The following is a 24,462-nucleotide window of genomic DNA, read 5'->3' as shown; positions in this document are numbered from 1 at the left end:
GGCCTTATTGGGCCTTAGTGGAAAGGAGGGAGAAGAAGCAAAGGAGGGGGCGCGCCCCCCCAAGCCCAATCCGAATTGGGAGGGGGGCCGACCCCCCCTTTCCTTCTTCCCTCCCCCCTCTTCCTTCCCTCTCCTATTCCTAATAGGAAAGGGGGGAGTCCTACTCCCTGTTGGGGTTGGACTCCCCCCTAGGGCGCGCCACCCCCTTGGTCGGCCCCCTCTCCTCCACTCCTTTATATACGGGGGAGGGGGCACCCCATAGACACAACAATTGATCTCTTGATCTCTTAGCCGTGTGCGGTGCCCCCCTCCACCATAGTCCTCGATAATATTGTAGCGGTGCTTAGGCGAAGCCCTGCGACGGTAGAACATCAAGATCGTCACCACGTCGTTGTGCTGACGGAACTCTTCCCCGACATTCTGCTGGATCGGAGTCCGAGGATCGTCATCGAGCTGAATGTGTGCTAGAACTCGGAGGTGCCGTATTTCGGTGCTTGATCGATCGGGCCGTGAAGACGTACGACTACATCGACCGCGTTGTTCTAACACTTCCACTTTCGGTCTATGAGGGTACGTGGACAACACTCTCCCCTCTCGTTGCTATGTATCACCATGATCTTGCGTGTGCGTAGGAATTTTTTTGAAATTACTACGTTCCCCAACAGTGGCATCCGAGCCTGGTTTTATGCGTAGATGTTATATGCACGACTAGAACACAAGTGAGTTGTGGGCGATACAAGTCATACTGCTTACCAGCATGTCATACTTTGGTTCGGCGGTATTGTTGGATGAAGCGGCCCGGACCGATATTACGCGTACGCTTACGCGAGACTGGTTCTACCGACGTGCTTTGCAAGGTGGCTGGCGGGTGTCTGTTTCTCCAACTTTAGTTGAACCGAGTGTGGCTATGCTCGGTCCTTGCGAAGGTTAAAACAACACTAACTTGACGAACTATTGTTGTGGTTTTGATGCGTAGGTAAGAACGGTTCTTGCTCAGCCCGTAGCAGCCATGTAAAATTTGCAACAACAAAGTAGAGGACGTCTAACTTGTTTTTGCAGGGCATGTTGTGATGTGATATGGTCAAGACGTGATGCTATATTTTATTGTATGAGATGATCATGATTTGTAACCAAAGTTATCGGCAACTGGCAGGATCCATATGGTTGTCGCTTTATTGTATGAAATGCAAACGCCCTGTAATTGCTTTACATTATCACTAAGCGGTAGATGGCGAAACGACAATGATGCTACGATGGAGATCAAGGTGTCGCGCCGGTGACGATGGTGATCACGACGGTGCTTCTCATCTTGCTTTGCTTGACGGTAGCATTATAAGATGATCTCTCACTAATTATCAAGAAGTGTTCTCCCTTAGTATGCACCGTTGCGAAAGTTCTTCGTGCTGAGACACCACATGATGATCGGGTGTGATAGGCTCTACGTTCAAATACAACGGGTGCAAAACAGTTGCACACGCGGAATACTAAGGTTAAACTTGACAAGCCTAGCATATACAAATATGGCCTCGGAACACGGAGACCGAAAGGTCGAGCGTGAATCATATAGTAGATATGATCAACATAGTGATGTTCACCATTTGAAAACTACTCCATCTCACGTGATGATCGGACATGGTTTAGTTGATTTGGATCACGTGATCACTTAGATGACTAGAGAGATGTCTGTCTAAGTGGGAGTTCTTAAGTAATATGATTAATTGAACTTAAATTTATCATGAACTTAGTACCAGATAGTATTTTGCTTGTCTATGTTTGTTGTAGATAGATGGCTCGTGTTGTTGTTCCGTTGAATTTTAATGCGTTCCTTGAGAAAGCTAAGTTGAAAGATGATGGTAGCAACTACACGGACTGGGTCCGTAACTTGAGGATTATCCTCATTGCTTCATAGAAGAATTACGTCCTGGAAGCACCACTGGGTGGCTGGCCTGCTGCAGATGCAACTGACGACGTTAAGAACGTCTGGCAGAGCAAAGCTGATGACTACTCGATAGTTCAGTGTGCCATGCTTTACGGCTTGGAACCGGGTCTTCAACGATGTTTTGAACGTCATGGAGCATATGAGATGTTCCAGGAGTTGACATTAATATTTCAAGCAAATGCCCGGATTGAGAGATATGAAGTCTCCAATAAGTTCTATAGCTGTAAGATGGAGGAGAATAGTTCTGTCAGTGAACACATACTCAAAATGTCTGGGTATAATAATCACTTGCACTACTAGGGAAAAGCCTAGCAGCAGCGCGGGTTTTGGGCCTCTCAGTAGCGCGGGTGTCGGCGCTACTAATAAGGCGCTACAGCTAACGTATGGCAGTAGCGCCTGTTGACCCACGCTACTGCTATACATGAATAGATGCAGCACGCTTTAGAAAAGGGCGCTACTGATATTATCTACAGCGCTGTTTACAGGAAAGCGCTACTGGTAAGGCGGCGCTACTGCTAAATTTCCCCCCCTCGCTACTACTAGTTTTATTAGTTTTTTTCCTGCATATTTGTTTTGTATTTGAATAGGCTTTATACAATAATCTTTAGCATATCATACACATACAAATGTAATCATAGCATATACATACAATTAGTATCATCAAATCAGGTCATCATCATAATCATCATTCAACACAAAGTGGTCTCTCGTCATCAATCTCGAAAATAGCGATACAAGTCTCGATTACTTGCAAATACATCGTCATCCATCTAAACAATGATATACGCGAGAAGAGCTATCACTTTGAGTACATGAGTTTGTATCCCTCTCTCACATTAGCGTGAACCTAAACTAACTACTGCCTGTCGCTCGGAAACCGGAAACCGGTACACCTGGGCCTGACACTCCGGCCACTTGTCGTATATATACTCCTGGTGTAGCACTTCTTCGCCATCTATGATCTATGCACCTGCATCATCACATGAGTCGATGATATGCAACATATATAGTTGAGCAACAGAAAGAGACAGACTTGGCAAAAATAGAAACAACATATCGTAAGCATAAATAACAAAGTTCATCGTACCCAAAATGCCCTAACTAGAGTGATTTTCGCTAGTCGAGGAGGAGGACGGTTTAATTATATCACAAATAAAGTTTCACCGTGCATAACTCAAAGTTTTGTCATACAGAAAGTATGGACTAAACGGACACATTGTCATATATCGACAACCACTCCAACATGCCGTGCCATCCATCAATGTCAGAGAGATAGTCCCCGAGCCTAGTGAAAGGCTTCAGGTCGAGACGCTGAGCGGCTACCCATGTTCGGACGTCTTCCCGCGACATTTGTCCTTCTTTGTAGAACATCCCTGTTTTTCCGACGACCTCCTTCATGATGATTTGGGCAAGTTCGTGCTGGATGTTATAGAACTCAGCTCGAAGTCGATGATCCTCGATATCTCCTATGTCCTTTGCCCATTGCAGAATATGGGCATCGCCAGATCTAGGTGACATGTGAAGGTTCTGGTGATCCCGTCTGTACTCCAGCATGTGGTGTAGGACATAGAATCCATCATTAAGAGAATCGTTCGGTTGCTGGATGCAGCAGAAGTCGGTCTTCTGGCTGAAGGCGACCCTGCCGCCCCTTCTCTTCTTGTCCCTGACCTCTCCACCCCTTGCTTGGTAGTAAAACATAGCACTGTCGAGAACATCTTTGATGTGGGTGTAATCCTTTGTGTGAATGTTCTTCGATGAGTCCAAGTAAAGAGCGTGGGAGAATCAGGGGTAGAGGATGATGAGGACGGCACGCCCGCCGCTGCATAAAATAAGTACACCTCAAATTAATTAGCCTCCACCGTGCAAATGAATTATTGAAATCGAAGGAAGGATAGCAGCGCGGATGACTTACACGGGATGATAAGGCACGAGAATCGCCTCCTTGTCCTTATTGGCGAGCATGAAACTGACGATGTAATCCCTCGCGTATTCACGTTGCTCTGCGCATACTCCCAAGAAGCCCTCGTGCATGTAGTATGGGTCAGCGACACAGATATGATGTATCTGCTCAACCCCAATGATGTAGTTCATTTGCAAGGCATAAAGGCGGACAAACGTAAGATCCAGCTTCTTCACGTGAAACATGTCGAATATGTAATCGAATCAGAGGAAGAACTTATCCGCGGGGAAGCAGTAGACGTACGACATTTGCCGCGGAATGTTAACCACGTAGAGTGGGTATCCTGGATCTTTCGAGGCAATGAGGCCTTTCTCTACCCACAGCACATCGTCATGAAGTCTCCTTAGATCGCCGAATCTGGTCCGTAGCGCTGTTGCAGGTAGGATTGGTTGACCGGGGATATGCCATTTATCCGCATCGGGGATATCTATACGGTCCTGAAGCCGAGGCTGCTGAGGCGGCTGGATCATAGAATCAGCTTTTTTGCCTTTCCTCGCTCTCTTCCTAGACTTCTTTACTATGGGAAGGTCGTCCATAATACGTTGAGACGGTAATTCAGGCACCAACTCATGACGCTTAAACCCTGAGGAGGCGCCAGTATAGACATACTGTTCAGCGCCATCGTCATCCTCATCCTCATCCATGGCAACGTCATCAGCGACTAATGGAGCCTCCTCCTTACCCCGTCCGATATCACCCAACCCGACACCCGAGGCAGCACCGGTCTCAGCGCCGGTCTCGATGCTGGTCTGAATCTCAGCGCCGGTCTCAGTCTCAGCACCGGTCTGCGTGTCGGTCTCAGTTCCCGATGCCACCGGTGGGACCAGCAACAACATCTGTTGATCGTCGATAAGGCTAAAAAAATTGTCTGCCACCCGGTAGACGTCGTCGCAATCACCAGAACCCTGTCCTTCATCGTTGCTAGCCATGTTTCCTATGATTAAATCTAGTCAATTAATTCTAGACCTAATAAAATGAATAATGACATAAAAAAGGACTATTGTTTTGCAGGAATGTTGACTCCTTCCTGGTGCGGCAAATCTTGGGTACTCGATATGTCCTAGTTTGTTGCACAAGTCATGCCCAAATTCACGAAAAAATTTCGCATGACCTTTGCTAAAAAGTGGACAAATCGAGAACCTCAAATTTGCCGGAACAGAAATGAATCAACATTCCAGCAAAACATAGGCCACTCAGCCTCATTCCCTAGAAACAACAAAGCCACTTGGGCACAATCGAACAACTTCAATTGAACAACAGCTATTCCTCTCTCTCACACAAACACACATTATTATCTCTAACCCTTCTCTGCCTAGGACAAAACCCAATTAAATTGCAAAGGAACTCCATTTCTCTAACCCTTCTGACCTAGTGCTCTAAAATAAATTTTTCCTCTAACCTAGCCAACCTACTTAACCTAGCTTGTTAATCCAACAAACCTAATTAACCTACCTATTTAACCTAGTTAGTTAATCTAGTTTACCTAGATAATTAACCCTAATTAAACAAGTTAACGCAGCTAGTTCTCTATCAAAGCCCAAAATAAATTTTTGCACTAATTAACCTAGATAATTAACCTAATTAAACTAGTTAACCTGACTAGTTCTCTATCAAAGCCCTAACTAAATTTTTGAACTAACCTAGATAATTAACCTAATTAAACTAGTTAACCTAACTACTTATCTGCCAAAGCCCTAACTAAATTTTTGCCCTAACCTAGATAATAAACCTAATTAAACTACCTAACCTATGCATGAGAGAGAAAGGAGGGGTGGGGGATTACAGAGGATGGCTCAGGTGGTGGCAACGGAGGCAGTGGTGGCGAGGGAGGCAGGGGCGTCTCCGGTGACGGCGAGGGAGGCAGGGGCGACTCCGGTGATGGCAAGGGAGGCAGTTGTGGCAAGAAAGGATCCGGTGGTGTCGACGGCGGCTCCGGTGGCGTTGACGAGGCCGCGTGGCTCCGTGGCGTTGGGGGCGGCTCCAGTGGCGTCGACGGCGAACGGCTCTGGTGGCGTCGACGTCGGCAGGAGACGGCGGTGAAGTGGGGCGACGGCGAATCGGGGAGACGGCGGCGCGCGGGGTGGGTTGAGGGATTTGGGGGAGAAGTGGTGGCCGGGGGGAAATGGTTTTTTGGTTAAGTCAAACTTAGCGGTAGCGCGTTTGGTAAAACGCGCTATAGCTAAGATAGCTATAGCGGTTTTTACAAAATGTGCTGCTGCTATAGCTATGTAATTTTCTCCCATTTTTTAGTTTCCTTTTCTGTTTCTATAGCGGGGGTCTAGGACACGCGTTGCAGCTATATTAGCTATAGCGCCTCTTACAAACACACGCTGCTGCTATGCCTTCCTCCGTTTTTTTGCTTTTTCATTTATTTTGCTTTACATTTTATTTTTTTTCCTTTCTCCTTTTTCTATTTCTTTCATTTTCATTTACTTTTCTATTTGTTTTTCATCTTATTTTATTTCCCTTAGTAGTAGCGCTCTTCCTAGGAAACGCGCCGCTACTTATTCCCTAGCGGTAGCGCGTTTCCTACGAGCCCGCTACTGCTATGCGTACCCTATCATTCTAGCAATGGGAATATTAGTAGTAGCGCTTTTGCCACTACACGCGCTACTGTTAAGGTTCTATCTGTAGCGCGGTTTTTCTTCAATCGCTACTGCTATCTAGCACTAGCGCCCTTTTTTGACCCACGTTGTTGCTAAATTTCTGTGTATAAGGTTTTCCCTAGTAGTGTTGATTCAACTGGGAGTTAATCTTCCTGATGATAGTGTCATTGACAGAATTCTTCAATCACTGCGACCAAGCTACAAGAGCTTCGTGATGAACTATAATATGCAAGGGATGGACAAGACTATTCCCGAGCTCTTCGCAATGCTGAAAGCTGCGGAGGTAGAAATCAAGAAGGAGCATCAAGTGTTGATGGTTAATAAGACCACCAGTTTCCAGAAAAAGGGCAAAGGGAAGAAGAAGGGGAACTTCAAGAAGAACAGCAAACAAGTTGCTGCTCAAGAGAAGAAACCTAAGTCTGGACCTAAGCCTGAGACTGAGTGCTTCTACTGCAAGCAAACTGGACACTGGAAGTGGAACTGTACCAAGTATTTGGCAGATTAGAAGGATGGCAAAGTGAACAAAGGTATATGTGATATACATGTTATTGATGTGTACCTTACTAATGCTTGCAGTAGCACCTGGGTATTTTATACTGGTTCTGTTGCTAATATTTGCAACTCGAAATAGGGACTACGGATTAAGCGAAGATTGGCAAAGGACGAGGTGACGATGCGCGTGGGAAATGGTTCCAAAGTCGATGTGATCGCGGTCAGCACGATACCTCTACATCTACCATCGGGATTAGTTTTAGACCTGAATAATTGTTATTTGGTGCCAGCGTTAAGCATGAATATTATATCTGGATCTTGTTTGATGCGAGATGGTTATTCATTTAAATCAGATAATAATGGTTGTTCTATTTATATGAGTAATATCTTTTATGGTCATGCAACCTTGAAGAGTGGTCTTTTTTCATTAAATCTCGATAGTAGTGATACACATATTCATAATGTTGAAGCCAAAAGATGCAGAGTTGATAATGATAGTGCAACTTATTTGTGGCACTGCCGTTTGGGTCATATTTGTGTAAAGTGCCTAAATAAACTCCATACTGATGGACTTCTGGAATCACTTGATTATGAATCACTTGGTACTTGCGAACCATGCCTCATAGGCAAGATGACTAAAACGCCGTTCTCCGGAAATATGGAGCGAGCAACTGGTTTGTTGGAAATCATACATACTGATGTATGTGGTCCAATGAATATTGAGGCTCGCGGCGGGTATCGTTATTTTCTCACCTTCACAGATGATTTAAGCAGATATGGGTATATCTACTTGATGAAACACAAGTCTGGAACATTTGAAAAGTTCAAAGAATTTCAGAATGAAGTGGAAAATCATCATAACAAGAAAATAAAATTTCTACGATCTGATCGTGGAGGAGAATATTTGAGTTACGAGTTTGGTTTACATTTGAAGCAATGCGGAATAGTTTCGCAACTCACGCCACCCAAAACACCACAACAAAATGGTGTGTCCGAACGTCGTAATCGTACTTTACTAGATATGGTGTGATCTATGATGTCTCTTACTGATTTACCGCTATCGTTTTGGGGTTATGCTTTAGAGACGGCCGCATTCACATGAAATAGGGCAAGAAACCAAAGTTGTCGTTTCTTAAAGTTTGGGGCTGCGATGCTTATGTGAAAAAACTTCAACTAGATAAGCTCGAACCCAAATCGGAGAAATGTGTCTTCATAGGATACCCAAAAGAGACTATTGGGTACACCTTCTATCATTGATCTGAGGGCAAGATTTTTGTCGCTAAATTTGGATCCTTTCTAGAGAAGGAGTTTCTCTCGAAAGAAGTGAGTGGGAGGAAAGTAGAACTTAATGAGGTAACTGTACTTGCTCCCTTATTGGAAAGTAGTTCATCACAAGAACCGGTTCGTGTGACAACTACACCAATCAGTGAGGAAGCTAATGATATTGATCATAAAACTTCAGATCAAGTTAGTACCGAACCTCGTAGGTCTACCAGAGTAAGATCCTCACTAGAGTGGTACAGTAATCCTATTCTGGATGTCATGTTACTTGACCATGGCGAACCTATGAACTATGAGGAAGCGATGATGAGCCCATATTCCACAAAATGGCTTGAGGCCATGAAATCTGAGATGGGATCCATGTATGAGAACAAAGTATGGACTTCGGTTGACTTGCCCGATGATCGGCAAGCCATCGAGAATAAATGGATCTTCAAGAAGAAGACTGATGTTGATGGTAATGTAACTGTCTACAAAGCTCGACTTGTTGCGAAAGGTTTTCGACAAGTTCAAGGTGTTGAATACGATGTGATTTTCTCACTCGTATCGATGCTTAAGTCTGTCTGAATCATGTTAGCAATTGCCACATTTAATATCTAGAAAATGGATGTCAAAACTACATTCCTAAATGGTTTTATTAAAGAAGAGTTGTATATGATGCAACCAGAAGGTTTTGTCAATCCTAAAGGTGCTAACAAAATATGCAAGCTCCAGCGGTCCATCTATGGACTGGTGCAAGCATCTCAGAGTTGGAATATACGCTTTGATAAGTTGATCAAAGCATATAGTTTTATACAAACTTGCAGTGAAGCCTGTATTTATAATAAAGTGAGTGGGAGCACTACCGCCTTTCTGATAAATATATGTGGGTAACATATTGTTGATCAGAAATGATGTAGAATTTTTCTGGAAAGCATAAAGGAGTATTTGAAAGGAGTTCTTTAAAAGAAAGACCTCAGTAAAGCTACTTACATATTGAGCATCACGATCTATTGAGATAGATCAAGACGCTTGATAAGTTTTTCAATAAGTACATACCTTGTCAAGATTTTGAATTAGTTCAAAATGGAACAGTCAAAGAAAGAGTTCTTGCCTGTGTTGCAAAGGTATGAAATTGAGTAAGACTCAAATCCCGACCACGGCAGAAAATAGAAAAAAAAGAATGAAAATCATTCCCTATGCCTCAGTCATAGGTTCTATAAAGTATGCTATGCTATGTACCAGACCTATTGTATACCTTGCTCTGCATTTGGCAAGGGAGTACAATAGTGATCTAGGAGTAGATCACTGGACATTGGTCAAAAATATCCTTAGTGAGGACTAAGGAAATATTTCTCGATTATGGAGGTGATAAAAGAGCCCGTCGTAAATAATTACATCGGTGCAAGCTTTTACACCAATCCAGATGACTCTAAATCTCAATCTGGATACATATTGAAAGTGGGAACAATTAGCTAGAGTAGCTCCGTGCAGAGAATTGTAGACATAGAATATTTGCAAAATACATACGGTTCTGAATGTGGCAGACCCGTTAACTAAGATTCTCTCACGAGCAAAACATGATCACACCTTAGTACTCTTTGGGTGTTAATAACATAGTGATGTGAACTAGATTATTGACTCTAGTAAACCCTTAGGGTATTGGTCACATGACGATGTGAACTATGGGTGTTAATCATATACAGATATGAATATTTGTGTTAAATCACATGGCGATGTGAACTAGATTATTGACTCTAGTGCAAGTGGGAGACTGAAGGAAATATGCCCTAGAGGCAATAATAAAGTTATTATTTATTTCCTTATATCATGATAAATGTTTATTATTCATGCTAGAATTGTATTAACCAGAAACATAATACATGTGTGAATACATAGACAAACAGAGTGTCACTAGTATGCCTCTACTTGACTAGCTCGTGGATCAAAGATGGTTAAGTTTCCTAACCATAGACATGAGTTGTCATTTGATTATCGGGATCACATCATTAGGAGAATGATGTGATTGACTTGACCCATTCGGTTAGCTTAGCACTTGATCGTTTAGTATGTTGCTATTGCTTTCTTCATGACTTATACAAGTTCCTACAACTATGAGATTATGCAACTCCCGTTTACCGGAGGAACACTTTGTGTGCTACCAAACGTCACAACGTAACTGGGTGATTTTAAAGGAGCTCTACAGGTGTCTCCAAAGGTACATGTTGAGTTGGCGTATTTTGAGATTAGGTTTTGTCACTCCGATTGTCGGAGAGGTATCCCTGGGCCCTCTCGGTAACGCACATCACTATAAGCCTTGCAAGCAATGTAGCTAATGAGTTAGTTATGGAATGATGCATTACTTAACGAGTAAAGAGACTTGCCGGTAACGAGATTGAATTAGGTATTGAGATACCGACAATCGAATCTCGAGCAAGTAACATACCGATGACAAAGGGAACAACGTATGTTGTTATGCGGTTTGACCGATAAAGATCTTCGTAGAATATGTAAGAGCCAATATGAGCATCCAGGTTCCGCTATTAGTTATTGATCAGAAACAGTTCTAGGTCATGTCCACATAGTTCTCGAACCCGTAGAGTCCGCATGCTTATGGTTTCGTTGACAGTTTTATTATGAGTTTATGAGTTTTGATGTACCGAAGGTTGTTCGGAGTCCCGGATGTGATCACGGACATGACGAGGAGTCTCGACATGGTCGATACATAAAGATCGACATATTGGACGACTATATTTGGACACCGGAAAGGTTCCGGGTGAGATTGGGACAATACCGGATCTCCGGGAGGTTATCGGAACCCGCCGGGAGGTATATGGGCCTTATTGGGCCTTAGTGGAAAGGAGGGAGAAGAAGCAAAGGAGGGGGCGCCCCCCCCCCAAGCCCAATCTGAATTGGGAGGGGGCCTCCCCCCTCTTCCTTCCCTCTCCTATTCCTAATAGGATAGGGGGGGAGTCCTACTCCCGGTTGGGGTTGGACTCCTCCCCTAGGGCGCGCCACCCCCTTGGCCGGCTCCCTCTCCTCCACTCCTTTATATACGGGGGAGGGGGGCACCCCATAGACACAACAATTGATCTCTTGATCTCTTAGCCGTGTGCGGTGCCCCCCTCCACCATAGTCCTCGATAATATTGTAGCGGTGCTTAGGCGAAGCCCTGCGACGGTAGAACATCAAGATCGTCACCACGCCGTCGTGCTGACGGAACTCTTCACCGACATTCTGCTGGATCAGAGTCCGGGGATCGTCATCGAGCTGAACGTGTGCTAGAACTCGGAGGTGCCGTAGTTTCGGTGCTTGATCGGTCGGGCCATGAAGACATACGACTACATCAACCGCGTTGTTCTAACGCTTCCGCTTTCGATCTACGAGGGTACGTGGACAACACTCTCCCCTCTCGTTTCTATGCATCACCATAATCTTGCGTGTGCGTAGGATTTTTTTTGAAATTACTATGTTCCCCAACAGAAGGGAGTTCAAGCTTCTGTGCATCCAGTTGGTCAGGAACAACTCGTGGACCTAATAGGTGTTTGGAGTAAGGTGCGTAGCATGCTGAGCACAGTAGTGTGGTGGGCACACCAAGTGTGGCCGGGTAGGGATCTGCTACTTGCCATAAGCGTTGGGATTCCTTAAAGAGGAAGGGCTAAGTAGTGTAGTACAAAAAAGTATTTTCCCTCAGTTAAGAACCAAGGTTTATCGAACCAGTAGGAGACACCACATAGACAGGATAAACGGTATCTATACACACATAAAGTGAATGCTTCCACCCAAAGACAACAAGAGGGTTGTCAATCCCCTTCTTGTTGCCAATTGCAAGGATTAAATATGATAGTGGTAGATAGATGAATAAAAGTAAATAAAAATAATGAGGTATATTTAGGGTTTTAGTAAATATGAAGTGAATCGGTTCACTTGAGGCATCTCTCTCAAAAGCATAGCAATGATGGGTAAAAAAATTACTGATGGGCAATTGATAGAATTGCACATAGTTATGATGAATATTCACGGCATGATCAATATATAGGCATTACGTCTATGACAAGTAGACAGTTAAAATTACTGACCCCTACTACTATTTCTCCACCCCTTGACCGCTATCCAACACACATCTTAAGGTATTAAGTTTATAACAAACAGACTAAAACTTGGAGCACGATGACATGATGTAGAGAAAGTAAGATCAAATAATATGTTCAAACTCCATTGTTTTACCCTTAGTAGCAATAATACTAATACATGCCTTGCAACTCCTCCTGTCATAGAGTAAGGACACCACAAGTTTAAACCTATACAAAGCATCTCTCCCACTAAAGATAAATCAATATACTTGGCCAAAAAAGACAGATAGATCGAACAGAATTAGAAGGCTATAAAATCACACATAACAAATCTCAGAAAAGACTCAAATATTTTCAATGAATAATCTGATCATAAACCTACAATTCATCGGATCACAACAAACACAAAGCAAAAGTTTACATCGGATTGTTCTGAGATGAGATAATTGTATTGAAGATCAAAAGAGAGAGAGAGAGAGAGAGAGAGAGAGAGAGAAAACCGTCTAGCTACTGCTATGAACCTGTAGGTCATCTGGGAACTACTCACACATCATCTTGGAGGCAGCAAGGTCAATGAATATTGCCTCCCCAATGGTTTCCCCCTACGGCAGAGTTCCGAAAAGGCCTCCTGATGGGATCATGAAAGAACAGAGACTTGCGGCGGCATAACAATTGTTTCGAGAGCTCTCCTGGGCGCGCCCTACGCCCATGGCGCCACACCTGCCTTATGGCTCCCTCGTGTATCGCCTGGTCTTCTCCCGAAGCTTCTAGGGTTTCCTTTTGCCTAGAAAAAAATGTCAAAAAGTTTCATCGTGTTTGGCCTTCATTTGGTATGATTTTTCTAGAAAACCAAAATCATGCAGAAAACATGAGCTGGCACTAGGCATTAAGTTAATAGGTTAGTCCACAAAAATGATATAAAAATGCATATAAGGCATACCAAATTCATAATATAATAGCATGAAGAAACAAAAATTATAGTTACGTTTGAGACGTATCAGCATCCGAAGCTTAACTACTGCTCATCCAGCAAACAATGATTGTGGCAAACTAAAAAATGAAGCAAAGACGTATCATGTAATGAATAAAAATGTAGCTCCAAGTGACAAACCGATACATTGTAGACGAAAGAGGGGATGCCATTCGGGACATCCTCAAGCTTAGATGCTTGGGTCTTCCTTGAATTTTACCTTAGGGGTGCCTTGTGCATCTCCAAGCTTAGGGTCTTGCCGCTCCTTATTCCTTCATCCATCGTTGTCTCACCCAAAACTTGAAAACTTCAGCACAGAAAACTCAACAGAAACCTCATGAGATCCATTAGTATAATAGACAAATCATAAACTTTAGGTACTGTTATAAACCCATTCATATTTTAATCTTGGGTAATACCTATTGTATTCTAGCTTCTCCATGACTTATACCACCCGATATAAACCATAGCGCCATCAAAGCAAGCGAACTATGCAATAGAAAATAGAATATGTCTAAAATAGAATAGTTTGTAATGATCTGAGCAAAACCCATACTTCTGGAATTCTAAATATTCTGAACAATTACGACAACGTGGGCAATTTGTATATCAATCATATGTAAACAAATTAAGATCAAAATCGCATTCCAGTGATTTTTAAAATTTCCTGAACTAAGAGCAAAAGTTTATGTTTTTTCACAGAATCAAGTCAACTATTACCCAAATCATCCCAAAGGCTTCACTTGGCACAAACAGAAACTAAAACATAAAAACACAATCACAACAGTGGCAATAAATGTTTCAACACACAAAAACATAAAATAAAAGAAAAAAAATTAAGATAACTATTGGGTTGCCTCCCAACAAGCGCTATTATTTTATGCCCCTAGCTAGGCGTAAGTCATTGTTTCAAGTATTGTCATAATAGAAGTAAGGGAGATCATCCATGTTCATCACATATTCCCTTATTTCAGCAGCAAGCTTCCTAAGAGGGAAGCAAAAAATAATCAAAAGGGCTAAATTAGTTAGGATAAGGATGCGTGAGATCAGTTTTAGGAGGAGGAGGAGGTTTCTCCTTTGGACCTTTGTAAGTGATGACTATTTCCTCATTATACATGTTTTAGTTGAATATTCCTTTAGCCTTTTCTCAAGAACATAACCCAGTCCATTATTTTGTATAGAAAAATCATCATTATGTTTGGAAAGCTTATCAAGCAAAACAGATGGGGGAACCTTTTTCCTATAATTCTCATTGTAAGCAGCATAGCCTGGAGATTGTAATTTTCTCATCTCCTCTCGGTTGTAAAGAATTTATTCTATAGGAGGGCACCAACTATTTATTTTTTAGTAAGAAAATAGTATCGTGCCTCCGTCATGATGTGGCTAAATTCATAAGCTAGAAATATAGTGGCTATGCATTTAACAGAAGGATCACGAATGTTTGAAAGCTCCAGTAGTATCCTTTGTATAGTAGGATGCATGTGCACGAATTGTCTTTCAAACACAACTATAAGCAAAGATATGGCATCAACAAGGCTAGTAGTTTTAGCAAGAACTAACCCTCCTAACATAGGTAACGTGCTAGCACATCTTGAATAGTGCCTTTTCCAATAATATTACCACTACCCATACGATTCTTTTTGTATGCATAATAGTGGGTTCTTATTTATTAGGATCATCATCAGCAAGGTTATCTAAATTTTCTTTAGCAACTTCATCAAAAAGGAGTGTAGTTTTATGATCAAAAGGTTCCACACTAGTGGCAGGAACATCATTAGCTTCCTCAAATTCAGACATGATAGCAACTTCAAGCGAAGCAAGCAAACAAGCAAACTTTTTGTGTTTTTTATTTTGATGAGAAGTGGCGGGAGATGAAAAAGAGAGGCAGATAAAAAGGGCATATAAAAAGTAGACCAACACTAGTAGAAAAGGGGGCACTTGTCCCGGTTCGTAAGGGCCTTTAGTCCCGGTTCATGAACCGGGACTAATGGGTCGTTACTAATACCTCCCCCCTTTAGTCCCGGTTCTAAGACGAACCGGGACAGATGGTCCTCCATGTGGCCGGTGCGCCAAGCCCAGGCAAGGGGGCCTTTGGTCCCGGTTGGTGGCACCAACCGGGACCAAAAGGCATCCACGCGTCAGCATTCCAGTGGCTGGGGTTTTTGGTTTTTTTTTGAAGGGGGGGGGGGGGGTGGGGTTTTGGGGGTTTTGGGGGGTTAATTTAGGTGTTCCATATATTGTGTTAGCTAGCTAATTAATAGAGAGAAGTATCCTCTCTTATGTCCATGCTTGGTCGACGCTACGTACTATACATAGAGAGGCCCTCGACACGCTAGCTAGTAAGAAAATGAAGGGAACCATTAAGTACAGAAGTTCGTCATGCATACTGAGAGAAGTGATCGATCGACCACTCCTTCTCCGAGAGATCGGTCGAACAACAAGTTTTCGTATTATCTATCTGACGCTACTGGCTACATACATATACAATATGTAAGATCTCTTAATTACAATCCCCTAGCAATTGAAGTCAACTTCCACATGGTATTCTCCGGCTTTATTGATGACGTGGTCAAGAAAGAATCCCGGCAATTCCTCTTGAATTGCTTTCATGCGATCTGGTTCTAGGAGTTCATTCTGCATCTGCCACGTCTAATTTGAAGAAGGGGGTTAATTAATACATATATATGAATGAAATTCAACAGAAATGATTGTGTAATAAAATGAAATTGTGAATATTATTGCTTACGCACTTCATATTGTCTTTTAGAGCACCCCGCTTATTTTTCAAAGTCGCGTTGTAGATGAACTCGCACACGTAGTATCCACAGAAATCATTCCCTTGTTCCTGCCACAAGCACTTTACGAGAAATAGAGGTCAATCAAACTGATAATGAAGCATTATAAATGGCATTTATGAAAGTACAGCTATAGAATCAACGGGAGATGCGCGCAACTAGCTAGCCAGTAGTACTTACATTCGGGTATGTATATCACAGCTCCTTCGGCAGTCCTGGAGCTTCTGCGGTGAACTGTTTCCAAACCCTACAAGACAAAAAATAATTATTATTACTTGAGATATCAGGAAATGAACAAAAAGTTGCCGATATGGTGCGATAATGATCGATTGAACTTACTTGTTGAGCAATTTAGTCATGTCCGCATATGTTTCGGGATCTTTTCGTCTCGAGTCTAAGACGGTTACTAGTCCCGGCTCAAGCTTAATCTCCAGAAGAACATAGTGGAAGCTGCGCACGCATGCATAACTCATCAATTACATTACTATAACCTCGCTCGAGTAATAAGGGAAACCGAATATGCACACGACAGTAACACTCACTTGAAGTTGTAAGGAAAGAGTATGGTATCTTTGTTTTGATTTTTGATCAACGATTGTAGCAAGCTGGCCTCGGCCTCTTCGGCGTGCTTTTTAACCTGAATATCCTCTATGATATTTGTGTTAATGAACCCAATATCATAAATTTCTTGTTTTCCGCACTCGACGATCTTCAATCTGCATAATATATTGAGGATAATTAATTATAAATACATGCAATGAAAGAGCCGAGCTATATATAGAGACTTAATGACATAAATAGTACTTACAGGCAGTAGCAAAAGACCGTTAATTTATCGAGGGCCTTTTGATTGAAGAACGCGAAGAACTCCTCAAATGGAACACACAACAGATCAGTTCCAACGAGGTCGTGCTCCCATGAACCTCTCAAAGGGGTACATATTGTGTAGAAATACGGGGCCCAGAATGACAATCTCGTCAACTAGATGAACTAGGACGTGCGTCATGATATTGAAGAAGGATGGTAGGAACACCAGCTCGAAACTGACAAGACATTGCACCACATCACTCCTTAGCCTTGGTATGATTTCTGGATCGATCACCTTCTGAGAGATTGCATTGAGGAATGCACATAGCTTCACAATGGCTAATTGGACATTTTCCGGTAGAAGCCCCCTCAATGCAACCGAAAGGAATTGCGTCATAATCACGTGGCAGTCATGAGACTTTAGGTTCTGAAACTTTTTATCTGCCATATTTATTATTCCCTTTATATTCGACGAGAAGCCAGTCGGGACCTTCATACTAAGCAGGCATTCAAAGAAGATTTCTTTCTCTTCTTTGGTAAGAGCATAGCTGGCAGGACCTTCATACTGCTTTGGAGGCATGCCGTCTTTTTCATGCAAACGTTGCAGGTCCGTCTGTGCCTCATCTGTATCTTTTGTCTTCCCATACACGCCCAAGAAGCCTAGCAGGTTCATGCAAAGGTTCTCCGTCACGTGCATCACGTCGATCGAAGAGCAGACCTCTAGGTCTTTCCAGTAGGGTAGGTCCCAAAATATAGATTTCTTCTTCCACATGGGTGCGTGTCCCCCAGCGTCACTCGGAACAGCTAGTCCGTTGGGACCCTTTCCAAAGATTACGTGTAAATCATTGACCATAGCAAGTACGTGATCACCGGTACACATGGCGGGCTTCTTCCAGTGATCTGCCTCGCCTTTGAAATGCTTGCCTTTCTTTTGACATTGATGGTTAGTCAGAAGAAATCGATGATGGCCCAGGTACACATTCTTCCTGCAGCTTCCCAGGTATATACTATCGGTGTCAAGTAAACAGTGCGTGCATGCGTGGTATCCCTTGTTTGTCTGTCCTGAAAGGTTACTAAGAGCGGGCCAATCGTTGATGGTCAGAACAGCAACGCCTTTAGGTCAAATTCCTCCTGTTTGTGCTCATCCCACGTACATACACCGTTTCCATTCCACAGCTGTAAAAGTTCTTCAACTAATGGCCTTAGGTACACATCAATGTCGTTGTCGGGTTGCTTAGGGCCTTGGATGAGAACTGGCATCATAATGAACTTCCGCTTCATGCACATCCAAGGAGGAAGGTTATACATACATAGAGTCACGGGCCAGGTGCTGTGATTGCTGCTCTACTCCCCGAAAGGATTAATGCCATCCGCGCTTGAAGCAAACCATACGTTCCTTGGGTCACTTGCAAACTCATCCCAGTACTTTCTCTCGATTTTTCTCCACTGCGACCCGTCAGCGGGTGCTATCAACTTCCCATCTTTCTTACGGTCCTCACTGTGCCATCGCATCAACTTGGCATGCTCTCCGTTTCTGAACAGACGTTTCAACCGTGGTATTATAGGAGCATACCACATCACCTTCGCAGGAACCCTCTTCCTGGGGGGCTCGCCGTCAACAGCACTAGGGTCATCTCGTCTGATCTTATACCGTAATGCACCGCATACCGAGCATGCGTTCAGATCCTTGTACGCACCGCGGTAGAGGATGCAGTCATTAGGGCATGCATGTATCTTCTGCACCACCAATCCTAGAGGGCATACGACCTTCTTTGTTGCGTATGTACTGTCGGGCAATTCGTTATCCTTTGGAAGCTTCTTCTTCAATATTTTCAGTAGCTTCTCAAATCCTTTGTCAGGCACAACATTCTCTGCCTTCCACTGCAGCAATTCCAGTACGGTACCGAGCTTTGTGTTGCCATCTTCGCAATTGGAGTACAACCCTTTTTTGTGGTCCTCTAACATGCGATCGAACTTCAGCTTCTCCTTTTGACTTTCGCATTGCGTCCTTACATCGACAATGACCCGGCGAAGATCATCATCATCGGGCACATTGTCTGGTTCCTCTTGATCTTCAGCAGCTTCGCCCATTGCAGCATCATCGTGCACATCGTCTAGTTCCTCTTGATGTTCAGTAGCATCACCGTATTCAGGGGGCACATAGTTGTCATCGTACTCTTCTTCTTCGCCGTCTTCCATCATAACCCCTATTTCTCCGTGCCTCGTCCAAACATTATAGTGTGGCATGAAACCCTTGTAAATCAGGTGGGTGTGAAGGGTTTTCCGGTCAGAGTAAGACTTCGTATTCCCACATATAGGGCATGGACAACACATAAAACCATTCTGCTTGTTTGCCTTAGCCACTTCGAGAAAATCATGCACGCCCTTAATGTACTCGGAGGTGTGTCTTGAACCGTATATCCATTGTTGGTTCATCTGCATGCATGATATATAATTAAGTGTGTCAAAAATCATTACAGAACATCATGAATAGATAATTAAGTGACCAAATTAATAGAAGTTCATCATCACATTAAAACCAAAGTACATACATAGTTCTCATCTAACAACATAAAGCTCTGCAGAGCATCTAAATTAATTAAACCATACGTTGAAACTATCTAAAACATTTCAATGCGAAAACAAATGTGATCATAATCGCAACCAATGTAACAACTGATCCAACGGCATAATGATATCAAGCCTCGGTATGAATGGCATATTTTCTAATCTTTCTAATCTTCAAGCGCATTGCATCCATCTTGATCTTGTGATCATCGACGACATCCGCAACATGCAACTCCAATATCATCTTCTCCTCCTCAATTTTTCTTATTTTTTCCTTCAAGAAATTTTTTTGTTCTTCAACTAAATTTAACCTCTCGACAATAGGGTCGGTTGGAATTTCCGGTTCAACAACCTCCTAGATAAATAAAATCTATGTCACGTTGGTCGGCATAATTGTCATAAACAATAAATGAACCAATAGTTATGAAAAGATAATATATACCACATCCGAATCATAGACAGAACGAGGGCCGACAGGGGCGGATACCAAAACCATCGCACTATATAAGATGCAATAATAAAAGTAAGAAAATTATACAAGTATCTATATAAACATACAAGTAAGAATTTTTTTTTCCTTTCAGAAAGAAGATGAGAACAAGAGGCTCACCACGGTGGTGTCGGCGACGAGATTGGCGCGGGCGATCGACGGCGGTGAAGACGGGGACGGGACGTGACGGACCGCTAAACCTAGACAAATATTGAGAAAAATGGAGCTTGGAGGTCGAGCTTGGAGAGGAGAAAGCTTAAGTAGTGTGGCTCGGGCATTCCATCGAACACCTTGTGTGCATAGGAGGTGAGCTAGAGCACCACAAAGCTCTCTCCTCGCCAGCCAGGAAAAACAGAGCAGTGGGAGTGCTCTACTCGCGGGCGAGGGGTATATATAGGCAATTAATTGGTCCCAGTTCGTGGCACGAACCGGGACTAAAGGGCAGCCTTTGGTCCCGGTTCAGGCCACCAACCGGGACCAATGGTGGTGGGCCAGGAGCGAGGCACATTGGTCCCGGTTCGTCCCACCAACCGGGACCAAAAGGTCCAAACGAACCGGGACCAATGGCCCACGTGGCCCGGCCGGCCCCCGGGGCTCATGAACCGGGTCCAATGCCCCCATGGGTCCCGGTTCTGGATTGAACCGGGACTAATGAGCTGACCTGGCCTGGACCATTGCCCCCTTTTCTACTAGTGCAAGTAGATGATATTTTGAGTGAAGGTACTTGATACATTTGGATGATGCTCCCCGGCAACGGCGCTAGAAATTCTTTCTGCTACTTGTGAGCTATGTTGGGATTTTCCCAGAAGAGGAAGGGTGGACTAGTATAGTAGAGATAAAAATTTCCCTCAGTGAGAACCAAGGTTAATCGAACCAACAGGAGAATCACACCAAGCCTCGTGAGCAGCACCTGCACACATAAAAGCAAATACTTGCACCCAATGCGGGCAAGAGGGTTGTCAATCGCCTTGAACTCGTTACTTGCAAGGATCAAATCTTGTATAGGAAGGTAGATAAATTGCTCAACAAAATAAAAGGAAATAAAATGCAGCAAAGTATTTTTGGTTGTTATAATATGATTAAAGTAGACCATAGGGCCATAGTTTTCAGGCTTCTCTCTCGAACACAAAGCATACGATGGGTAAACAAATTACTGTTGGGCAATTGATAGAAAAGCGCATAGTTATGACGTTATTCATGGCAATGATCATGTATATAAGCATCACGTTCATGACAAGTAGGCTGACTCCTGCCTACATCTACTAATATTACTCCACCAATCGACCGCTATCCAGCCTGCATCTATGGTATTAAGTTCATGTCAAATTGAATAACGCCTTAAGCAAGATGATATGATGTAGACAAAGTAAACCCAATCAATATGAATAAACCTCGCCATTTTACCTTAATGGCAACAATACAATACCTGCATCACTACCCCTTCTATCGCCGGGTGAGGACTCTGCAAGATTGAACCCATTACAAAGCACCTCTCCCACTGAAGATAAATAAATCTAGTTGGCCAAACCAAGTGGATAGATCAGAGAGAAATCGTCCATAATAAAGTTCAGAAAAGACTTAACTACCTTTAATGAATAATCTGATCATAAACCCACAATTCATCGGATCCCAATAAACACACCGCAAAAGAAGATTACATCAGATAGAAATCCAAGAACATCAAGGAGAACATTGTATTAAAGATCAAGGATAGAGAAGAAGCCATATAGCTACTAGCTATGGACCCATAGGTCCGTGGTGAACTACATATGCATCATCGAAAGGCAGTAAGGATTATGTAGAAGCCCTCCATGATCGATTCTCCCTCCGGGAGAGTACCAAAGAAGGCCTCTGGATGGGATCGCGGAAGAACAGAAGCTTGCGACATAGGAAAAAGTGTTTCGGGTGGCTCTCCAGGGGTTTCCCAATATTTGAGAATTTATAGAAGCGGAATTAGGTCAGACGGAGCCACTTGGGGCCCGCATGGTAACAGGGCACGCCCTACCCCCTAGGCGCACCCTGACGCCTTATCGTCTCCTCGTTTGTCCTCTAGTCTCCTCCCAAAGCTTCTAGGGTCTCTTTTGCCCCAAAAATTTTTGAAAAAGTTTTGTAGCGCTTGGACTCCGTTTGTTACTGACTTTAGGGAAAACCAAAAACAAGCAGAAAACAACAACTGCACTACGCACTGATTAATAGGTTAGTTCCCAGAAATGATATAAAATAGCATAAAAATGCATACAAAGTATACAAGGTTGATAATATAATAGGATGAAACAATAAAAATTATAGATACATTGGAGACGTATCAAGAGGCCGGCCATCCACCGGTTTTGGATTGAGCTACTGGAGGCGATGATGGGGGTGGGGGCGGCGCGGCGGTGGGCGTTCCATAAGACGAGAGCATGAAGGGGCGTTGAGGGAGATGGAGAGAGAGTGCTGCAAATGAGAGTGGGAGGTGACCGGAGAGAGGGAGGGGAGTTATGCATGAGATGTCTTGTTCGTCTTCTGCAGTTCCCAATGCATGCAGCAGATGGGCACGTGTGGCTCGATCGAGCCTGGATCACGAAAAACATCCGATTCAGGTGTTCCCTTGTGGACAGGCCTAGAGTTAATTACTTTAAGTTCCATATGGACTGAGAAGCAGATGCGGGCCAGGAAACCTAATAGCCCAATTATCCCGCGCGGGTCTGGTTGGCCTATATGCGAGCAACCAAACACACCCTTTTATGTTGTTGTTCTTATATGTGGTTTGAACTTGGTTAGGCTATTGGTTTAGTGATGCCAGGCTTTTGCCCTGTGGTGCACGATCCGATATTGGGCATGTGCAACAGGTTTCCTAGTAATGCATCGAAATTCCTCCCCTCCTTTCCCTCCTCCTATTCTTCTTGTTGTCCAAACACTATATTTCAGTTATGCAAGTGATGGAAAGTGGTGGAAAGCCCAGTTCAAAAAAAATAATACATGCATCAAGTTTAATTTGTTTGATGCATAACCGACTGATCCCCCAAACTGTAATTATATAACTATAAGTCGTATTACAAAGAAAAAAAGGTGGAAATATGATAGGAATACATGCGCAAAACAATGTACTAAAAACACATGAATTTTGTAACCTAGTGTTTAATTTACATGAATACAAAAATCACAGGAATCCTAGTGAACATGAATCAAGTCAAACCACTCGAAAAAACATAATGATAATGATATTATGCCCCTAAGGATCCTAGATTCGTTCTTTATCCCACGAAATTGAAAAGGAGGTCCAAGTGAATTGTATAATTTGTATGTTCAAAATAAATTTTGTGATTCTTACTTTTGATCGACACAATTTTCGTATAAAGCATTTCCTTCTGATGAAAATCATTCAATTGTGATGGTCTAAGTCTCATATCTTGTGCTAAGTCTGGCTTCGCGCACTTACCTCTATACTATTGATGGCATTTCCAATTTTTTCTACACCGATCTTGTGACCCTACTTTCCCAAAGTTATAAATAGGAATGCCCTAATTGTGGTTTATTATCTAGGATAGTAATTGCCACAGGTTGTTAGCATTTGTTACCCACAAGTAGTGTTGGATAAAATGCTACATAAACACCAACATTACATGTCCCTTGAGACCAACACCCATTTCTTAATTTTGATCAAGGTTAAAGGAACCAAATTACTCGTGGAAAGACAACAGAGGTGGAAGAATAAATCCCAATGCTCTTCAAGCCTAAGCAACAAATATGGATATGGTCCAATCAACACTCACTCAATGCATGAATGTTGTATGTACACAATCTCCAAAGTAGTCAAAACCTAAAGGCTATGAAATTAGGTATATGCATGTATGGATTTGGCATTGTGAGTGTGAGGGTGTCTCACTACTTTCCTTCTTTATCTGCTGGTGAGTCCATGTGTTTCTTTAATTTCTGCACATGTTACTAGTAAATTAGTAGTGGCCCACATTGTGCATGTTTGGGTGGATATTAAATTCGTTATATACATTTAGCATATTTGCTTGGAAAAATATACATTTAGCATATACGGTGTACATGAAGATTGTTTTTTCCATAGGGGGAGGTGTTAGAAGTACATGATTATAAATCATAATTTAATTTTATTTTTGAACAAATTAACCTTTGCTCGATAATGATTCATGCATGTATAGGAGTCGATATTGATGCCCAGATTCTCTATTGGTTATAGAGCGAATGGACTTCCAGGTCATGTCTGCACATTACCGAATCTGTGGGGTCACACGCTTAAGGTTCACCACTTGTTGAGTACCAAAAGTGTTAGGAGCATCAGATAATTTCACCAAAAAAGTTTTGGGAAGATCGAAAAAGTTTCATAGACAAAAATCAATATATTTCAAAGAAAACCGAAAATATTTCAGTAAATCGTGAAAGTCCCGGAGGACACCAAAAACACCAAAAGGTTCAGGAAGATCCTGAATTTTTTTGGAACCTCCCAAAATATTCTAGAGGGTGTTGTGGGCTCTCCACTTGGATTGGCC

The sequence above is a fragment of the Triticum aestivum genome, chromosome 3B (assembly GCF_018294505.1).
Source record: "Triticum aestivum cultivar Chinese Spring chromosome 3B, IWGSC CS RefSeq v2.1, whole genome shotgun sequence".
In the NCBI taxonomy this organism is placed as follows: domain Eukaryota; kingdom Viridiplantae; phylum Streptophyta; class Magnoliopsida; order Poales; family Poaceae; genus Triticum; species Triticum aestivum.
The sequence above is the reverse complement of the archived record's forward strand: the minus strand, read 5'-3'. Positions refer to the sequence as shown.